Source organism: Apium graveolens, chromosome 2 (assembly GCF_009905375.1).
Source record: "Apium graveolens cultivar Ventura chromosome 2, ASM990537v1, whole genome shotgun sequence".
Classification (NCBI taxonomy): domain Eukaryota; kingdom Viridiplantae; phylum Streptophyta; class Magnoliopsida; order Apiales; family Apiaceae; genus Apium; species Apium graveolens.
This window is the reverse complement of record NC_133648.1, coordinates 25057622-25066410: the sequence shown is the minus strand read 5'-3', so window position 1 is coordinate 25066410 and position 8789 is coordinate 25057622. Positions and strand designations below refer to the sequence as shown.

General features: G+C 37.0%; 1 non-coding gene across 1 annotated transcript; it reads left to right on the top strand.

Annotated features, from left to right (window-relative positions):
* The first annotated feature begins 668 nt into the window (after window positions 1–668).
* On the top strand, window positions 669–775 carry LOC141709299 (small nucleolar RNA R71). The gene has a single exon (XR_012569885.1). It is a non-coding gene; the product is annotated as a small nucleolar RNA R71 (small nucleolar RNA).
* The last annotated feature ends 8014 nt before the right edge of the window (window positions 776–8789 follow it).

Sequence of the window (8789 nt, the reverse complement as noted above, 5' to 3'; positions counted from 1 at the left end):
TGCATTAGCAATCTGCCAATCTGATTCTCCAAGGTCTTGATAGAAACAACTTGGCTCTTGCACATGAGCCTCAACTCCTCTAATTCAGATTTTTCATTAGCTTGAGGTAACTGCTGAAGTTGAAGTTGTTGCCTAGGGGCATATTGCGGTTGTTGAAAACCAGGAGGGTTATACTGCTTTGCTGTGTATGGCTGATAAGGTTGTTGCACCACATTCTGATTGTTGCTCCAACTGAAATTAGGATGATTGCGGTTGTTGGGATGATAAGTGGCTGGAGCTTGCTATTGTGATGTTTGAAAGTTGCTCACAAATTGAGCTGATTCGCTAGAAATAGCACACTGCCCAGTCTCATGTGCCCCCGCACAAAGCTAACAAATACCAGTGATCTGATTAACTCCATAATTAGCCAAAGAGTCCACTTTTAACGTCAAAGCTTGAAGTTGAGCAACTATAGCAGTAGCTGTATCCACTTCCAGAATTCCTGCTACCTTGCCTTGCAACATTCTTTGCATTGGATTCTGGTATTCATTAGCTGCCATTAGCTCAATCAACTCATAAGCTTCATATAGCTTTTGGCCCATAAGGCTCCACCAGACGCTGCATCGAGTATAGGTCTAGACTGTGTGCCTAAACCATTGTAGAAACAGTTTATGATCATCCAATTAGGCATGCCATGATGTGGGTACTTCCTTAGCATCTCCTTGTAGCGATTCCAAGCCTCACACCAAGATTCTCCATATTGTTGCACAAACTGAGTAAGAGCATTCCTGATTACAGCAGTCTTCGTCATAAGAAATAATTTAGTGAGAAACTTTTGAGCAAGATCCTCCCATTTGGTGATAGACCCTGGTTGTAGAGAATGTGACTAACACTTTGCTTTATCCCTCAGAGGGAATGGGAAAAGTCACAGCTTTGTAGCATCTTCAGTCACCCCGTTGAACTTGAAAATGTCACATATCTCGATGAAATCGCTGATCTGCATGTTGGTCTTCTGTCGGAGAACCCCCAAACTAAACTGAATTCTGTATCATCTGAATCGTGCTCGACTTGATCTCAAAGGTGTTAGCCGAGATGGCTGGTCTGATAATGCTTGACTAAATATCATTGATCTTAGGCTGAGAATAGTCCATCAAAGCCTTCAGATTTTCTGCTTGATCTCCCATCACTACTAAAGCTGGTTCCTCAACTTTTTCTTCTTCCTCTACTTTCTCTTCATCCTCAAAAGCTTCCCTTCGAACCACTACAACTTCCTCCTCGGCTTGATCTAGAGTTCTCTTACGAGACCGCGAACGCGTATGCATACACGCTCGCTAGAGTACCTGAAACACGACAAGGAAAAGAGTAGGTAAGTAACAATGTCCGAGTCAATGAACTTTAATAATCACTGATGACAAACACGTAAACTAAAATTTAACACCGAGTCCTCGGCAGCGGCGCCAAAAACTTGTTAGGGCTAAAACACGCGCTAATAATTCACGTAAGTATACGCGTTCGCAAGTAATATAGAATTCTTTCTAGTTCGTTCCCACAGAGACAGGTTTAGGTTAACTTTGTGATTTATGCACTTATGCAACAATGATATGGCTATTATTCAATGCTAAGATGAATAACAAGTTGGTTTTGATTATAACTAAGATTACCTATTGAGAGTTTATACTAAAGAACATTAACTAAGAGATTAAAGAGAGTTAAATACTATATGACACAAACATGGGATTCTAACTTCATTAAATACTTCATTCAATAGCCTTATTATTCTTAACCTTAGCATGCAATAGTGATAACACTAATCAGATAACACGAAACTACTAAACGCCAACTTTCGTTGCACGAATAACATACTACTAGACATCCACAAAAGAGATAGAAGCTGAATAGACACCAATTATATTGAGACCCTATATATCTATATAATTTGACAACATAATGGTTTAATGCACAAGTTATCTATCGTGATTACATAGGGCAAGTAAGATGGTTAAAATTACCTATGAATCATGCAATACAAATATATAAACCTATGCTAGCATGGCAAGTTCTAAACCCTTAAATTTACTTTTGGTTCATTAAAGATTAACACGCAATCTTATAAGTTCGCGACGCACATAAGACGAATAAGCACAACCAATACTAGGTTATCATACAATCACCACACACTAAGGCATCGAAACAAATTAACTCAAGAAATCCATAAATAAATCCGCTAGAACCCAACGATAACGATTAGCCCATAATCGGACTCATCATCAACGTGGGTTCTGATGAAAGCATGGTATAATAATAGTAGTCTTTATATTGAATAAATAATAAACCAAGTACGAAACAAGATTATAGGTTCACGAATAAGAAAACTAGCATCCAAGTTATAACTTAAAACAAAGAATCACAAGTATAAACTAGATCCTCTTCGCCTTGGTTGAATTGTGCTATACGGTCTTCTTACGCCTTCTCCTTGAACTTCGGTACGTCTTGTTATGAAAAACGAATTTTATGTATGTTTATATATGCTGTAGAATCAACCAGGGCTTCAAACTCTCAAAATCCAAGTAGAAACAGAGTTCTGCCATCTCGACCTGGCGCGGGCGCGCGCTTCTCCAGCGCGGGCGCACTGAGTTTCTGCTCTTTGGGCGCGGCCGCGCTACTTGAGCGCGGGTGTGCCGTCCTTCTGGATAAAATTCTGACTTTTGATTTCTCGCTGATTTGAGTTGGTCTTTTCACGAGCCTTTATTCTAGAAACCATCCTAACACCATATTAACATCAAATCAATGCCAATTCACCTGTATTCCTGATAAATGCCTGAAATGCAAAAACACTACAAAACACATTAAAAACACCAACTTGAGTATAAAAACACCAATTCACAGCTTTAAGGAGAGTTATAAAGTGTCATAAATGCCACTCAACACCTACAACCATATTTGTACCTTCCACTTTTCCCAACATGCCCTCATTACCAATGAATGTCATGCGTATTATGCTTGCACAAAATTTAAATGCACAATTTGCTAATATGCCATTTGCACAAAATCCTTATTATGCTGCATTCAATATGCTACAAATACCATTTAGCATGCCTTAATGGAATAACATGTTTGCCCATTCTATGCCTTATCATGTTAATCAAAATGTGCATGATAATTCTATAATTGATCATGGGATTTACAGTCAATCCCCTAGGACTAAGGTTGATCCTCAATCTCTTAAGTCTAATGGTGTAAAGCCTAAATAACCTGAGAAAAGGCTAACAAGGCAGGACCCAGGGAACTTGGGTACCAAAATCAACTTAATTTGATTTTGATGTATGCATGGAAACAGAAAGTGTCTGTAGTATCTAGACAATGGATGCTCAAGGAACATGACTGGAGACTCTACCCTGATCACCGAGTTCAAGGAGAGAGCTGGACGAAGTATTACTTTTGGAGATGACAGCAAAGGACATACTGTGGGATATGGCTTGATTTGAAAATATAATGTCATCATTGAATAAGTTGCTCTAGTGGATGGACTTAAACACAAACTTTTGAGTGTCATCCAACTATGTGACAAAGACAACTCTATAACTTTCAATACTGAAGCCTGTATTGTAACCTGCAAGGAAAAAAATAAAGTGGTTCTCACTGGAGTGAGAAAAGGAAATGTGTATCTAATTGACTTCAACTCATCCAATGCAGACTATATTACTTGTCTTTTTTGCAAAGCAAGTCAAGATGAAAGTTGGCTGTGGCACAAGAAGCTGTCTCATCTGAACTTCAAGACTATAAATGAATTAGTCAGTAAAGATCTAGTAAGAGGCATTCCTCAAGTTGAATTCTCAAAGGATGGATTGTATGATGCTTGGCAAAAAGGGAAAAAAATTAAAGCATCATTCAAAAGGAAGCTTGAATCAACAATAGAAGAACCACTATAACTCTTGCTCATGGATTTGTTTGGACCAGTCAATGTATTGTCAATTTGAAAGAAGAGATATAGCCTAATGATTGTGGATGACTTCTCAAAGTTCTCTTGGACACACTTTCTTAATCTAAAGATGATTCTAGTGAAATCATTATCAATCATATAAGACAAGTCAACAATCATCCTGATCTCAAGGTTAGAAGAATTAGGAGTGATAATGGAACCGAGTTCAAGAATTCAGCAATGAGGTTGTTCTATAAAGAAAATGGGATCATGCATGAGTTTTCAACAACAAGGACTCCACAACAAAATGGAGTAGTGGAAAGGAAGAACAGATCCCTAATTGAAGCTAACAGAACCATGATGGAGGAATTAAAGTTATCAACTTATTTTTGGGTTGAAGCTGTCAATAATGCATGCTACACTCGGAATATTTCTTTGGTCAATCAAGCAAAAAGCATGACTCCTTATCAATTGTTCAAGAACAGAAAGCCAACACTGAACTTTCTTCATGTTTTTGGCTGCAAATGATATATTCTAAGGAATTAAACTGAGAAACATGAAAAGTTTGATGCCAAAGCAAATGAAGGTATCTTTGTTGGATATGCGATTGGAAAAGCATACAAAGTCTACAATCTAAGAACCAACATTGTTATGGAATCTGTACATGTTATATTTGATGATAAGAAGATTGAATGACTACAAGATGAAGGTTTCCATGAAAGCCTCAAATTTGATATTGTTGAGATGAACTGTAAAGACAGTGATGATGAAAGTGATCAGGAAATAATTTTTAAGGAATATGCAGAAAGATCAACAAATGAAGCATAAAATTCTACATCTGTCAAAAGACAAAATGTTGTATCTATTGAAAGATCAAGTACAACATCCGTTAAAAGATATGGTGCATCATCCGTTGACAGACAAACTGTATCATCCATCGAAAGACAAAATTCATCATCCGTTAGACCCTCAACAGGAGATGAAAGTCATTCTAGATCACAATGTGAAAGAACTCCAACCTCAAATAAAAGATCCACAAACTCAGGGGGAGTTTCTTCGAATCAAAACTCAGTCATACATCAAGAAAACTATGAGGCCTCTTCATCTAGAGCTAATCTACCACAACAAAGGAAATGGACTAGAGATCACCCATTTGAATTAATCATTGGTGATGCATCTTCAAGAGTGCAAAAAAGGAAAGCAACTCAAGATGAATGTCTATTTAGCAAATTTCTGTCACAAGAAGAGCCAAAGAAGGTAGAAGCAGTTTTGTTGGATCTTGATTGGGTTTTAGCTATGTAGAAAGAGCTAAACCAATTTAAAAGGAATAACGTATGAAAGCCGGTATCCAAACCTAAAGGCAAGAATTCTATTAACACCGAATGGGTATTCAGAAACAAGATGGATGAGAATGGCATATCATAAGGAATAAATCTAGATTGGTTGCTAAGGGATACTATCAACAAGAAGGAATAGATTTTCATGAGATATTTGCACCTGTTGCAAGACTTGAAGCCATCAGAATTCTTCTAGCCTATGCAGTCCATGCCAGTTTCAAAGTCTATCAAATGGATATCAAAAGTGCATTTCTGAATGGACATTTGGAGGAGGAAGTCTATGTTAGTCATCCTCCAGGTTTTGAAGACCCCAACTCTCCAGACTATGTCTATTATCTTTTGAAAGCACTTTATGGATTGAAGCAAGCACCTAGAGCCTGGTGTGGTCTCTGTCAAAGTTCCTTTTATAAAATCACTTCACAAGAGGTACTGTTGACAAAACTCTTTTCTTTAGAAATATGAATGGCTCTAGTATACTTGTTCAGATTTATATAGATGATATTATATTTGGCTCTACAGATGAGAAACTTTGTAAAATGTTTGCCAAACTGATGCAAAATAAATATGAAATGAGAATGATAGGAGAACTAACTTACTTTTTTGGTTTACAAGTTAAGCAAGTTAGTGATGGAATATTCATTAGTCAAACCAAATATATTCATGATCTTTTGAAGAAGTTTGACTTAATGGATTGCACCTCTGCAAAAACTCCCATGACCACTGCCACTAAACTTGAATTGAACACTACTGAAAAGTCTGTGTATATTTCAAACTATAGAGGCATGGTTGACTCACTTTTATATTTGACAGCCAGTAGGCCAGATATAATGTTTGCTACTTATCTGTGTGCTAGATTTCAGGCTGATCCAAGAGAATCTCATTTAGTAGCTATTAAGAGAATTTTTCAGATATCTCAAGGGTACACCAAAACTTGGCATTTGGTACCCTAGAGATTCTGTATTTGATCTAATGGGTTATTTAAATGCAGATTATGCAGGGTGCAAGATAGACATGAAAAGCACAACTGGCACATGTCAGTTTCTAGGAAACAATCTTGTGTCCTGGTTTAGTAAGAAACATAACTCAGTTTTTACTTCCACAGCTGAGGCTGAATATTACTGCTGGTAGCTATTGTGCACAAATTTTATGGATAAAGAACCAATTGTTGAATTATGGTCTACATGTAGACAAGATTCCAATTTTCTATGACAACACAAGTGCATTTTCATCACTGAAAATCCTGTGCAGCATTCAAGGACAAAGCACATAAACATCAAGTACAACTTCATTAGAGAACATGTTATGAATGGTACAGTGAAACTACATTTTATTCCAAGTGAGCAGTAACTTCCGACATCTTTACCAAGCCACTTGATGAATCAACTTTTACTAGGTTGGTAAGTGAGTTAGGTATGCTTAATTATTCTTGATTCTTTTTTATGTTTTGGTAATTTGTAATGCACCCAAAACTAAATTTGACTTTATTAAAAGTTACAAATCAGGATTTACAAGTTGTCAAATACTGACACCAAAATTAGGATTTGCAAAATGTCAGATACTGACACTAAAATCAGGATTTGCTAAAGGTAGATACTGATGGTATTCAACGGATAAGAATTATCCGTTGAAAGTCAAAAATATTTCTGGGTACCTTATCCCTCAACGTATAAAGGCACATCGTGTATCCGTTGAATTGGTTCAATCATAGCCATAATTCCAAACCCTAGCCGTCGACTTTACTTATGGTATGTGTATATGGCGATGGATAAGTTTTGGAATTTCTACAGACTGCTTTATTTTTAAACTGTTATTTTTGGAAACCATTGGATACTTTATTTTATTTTTAATTATTTGTTTATCTTTTTCAGAGACAATATAAAAGCCTAATTCATTTATGTATTTCACTTTTATCTTTCTCTGAATTACTTAGCAACTTTTACTCTCTTCATCTCCAAAACCCTTTTCTCTCTCTATAACGGCATACTTAGCAACAATGGCACCGGTAGTCAAAATAATTTCTCAGTCTGGGTTCCCCTATGAGAAAAACAACTTCATCGCACGTGTGGAGAAGAGTGTTGGTTCTGAAGACTTTCAGAAGATGATGGACTTTATTAGCAACTGCAAATTGAAATACTCTATGCTCGAGTCTCCGATGATGATCTTCTGTAAAGTTGTGGAGGAAATGTGGTCATCTGCTATTTTCAATTCCTCAGACATGAAAATTACCTTTACTCTCAAAGGTACTAAGTATTGTGTTAACTCAAATGCTATTCAATATTGCTTTAAAATACCTGAAAATAACACAACTATTGTACAGACTGACACTGATGTGGTGAACCTGCTCAATTCTATGGGCTATTCTCTTGAAACTACTAGTTTAGGTAATATTAGGAGAAAGGGTCTTAGGAACGAGTGGAGTTTTATGCATGATGCTTTTATCAAAGTGTTTTTAGGAAAAATTAGCAATTTTGATGCAATTACTTCTTCTCTTCTTAACATGCTTTACATGCTCTTGACTGATAAGTATTTTAACTTCAGTAATTATGTCATGCTAGAGTTAGGGTATAAATTAGGGGATATTAAGAAATGGCCCAAAAATTTATATTATGCTAGATTCTTGATGATGTTAGCTAACTTTATTTCTGAGGACCTTGTAATTGAGAACCCAAATAACAAGCTTGTTTGTTGGGTTCAAGAAAAGAGAGTTCTTGCATATTTGAGCAGGAACAACCTCAATAATGAAGTGCCTCTCAACTATCTTCCAATTTTTGGGACACAATAGGTAACTGAGGTAACTATTTCTGATGCAACCTCTTCTCCACCCATTATTTCTTCAACTTCAAATATGGAAATGACATTTGTGACAGTGAGCAAACAGATGCCTACCCAAGCCACAAAACCTAAATCAAAATCCAAGTCTAAGAAGCCAACTTCTGTTGTCTCTCAAATGACATCAGTTGTAATAACTACCACTTCACTTGAGGGGAGTGCTCAGGGTAGTAAGGTGGGTGAGGGAAGGGGTGAACATCAAAGAAACTCAAGGATAAAAAGGGTGAGGTATGTGTGACCCAAACCAGCCATACCACATTCTCTCAACAGATTGTGATGCTTAATAAGGAAATTAGCTCATTGCTGGTTACATCCTCCCAAAAAGATGTAACTATTGAAACAAGCTCTCAACCAAGAGCACGAGCCAAAAAGAGAAGGGGCACATACCAAACTCAAGAAATCAAAACCAATGGGGGAGTCACAGGGTACACACACAGTGCCAACTGAAGTCAAAGACTCTGTTAAAGCACCATCTCAAAGTCATGTTGATGTGGCTCCAATAAATGCGGAGTCACGGCCAAAATCTCTCATTATCAATACACCATACACACACAATTCTCCCACAATCTCACTGGATGTGGACATGATAAACACATCAATTCCTGATTCTCCATCTTTAAAATTCTTGGAGGAGCCAAAATCTAAAGCAAGTGAGTATCATCTTATTGATGATTTGTTGGCTCACTTGCCCTGTCTTTCTGAAATCAATGATGAGTCCGTGCATA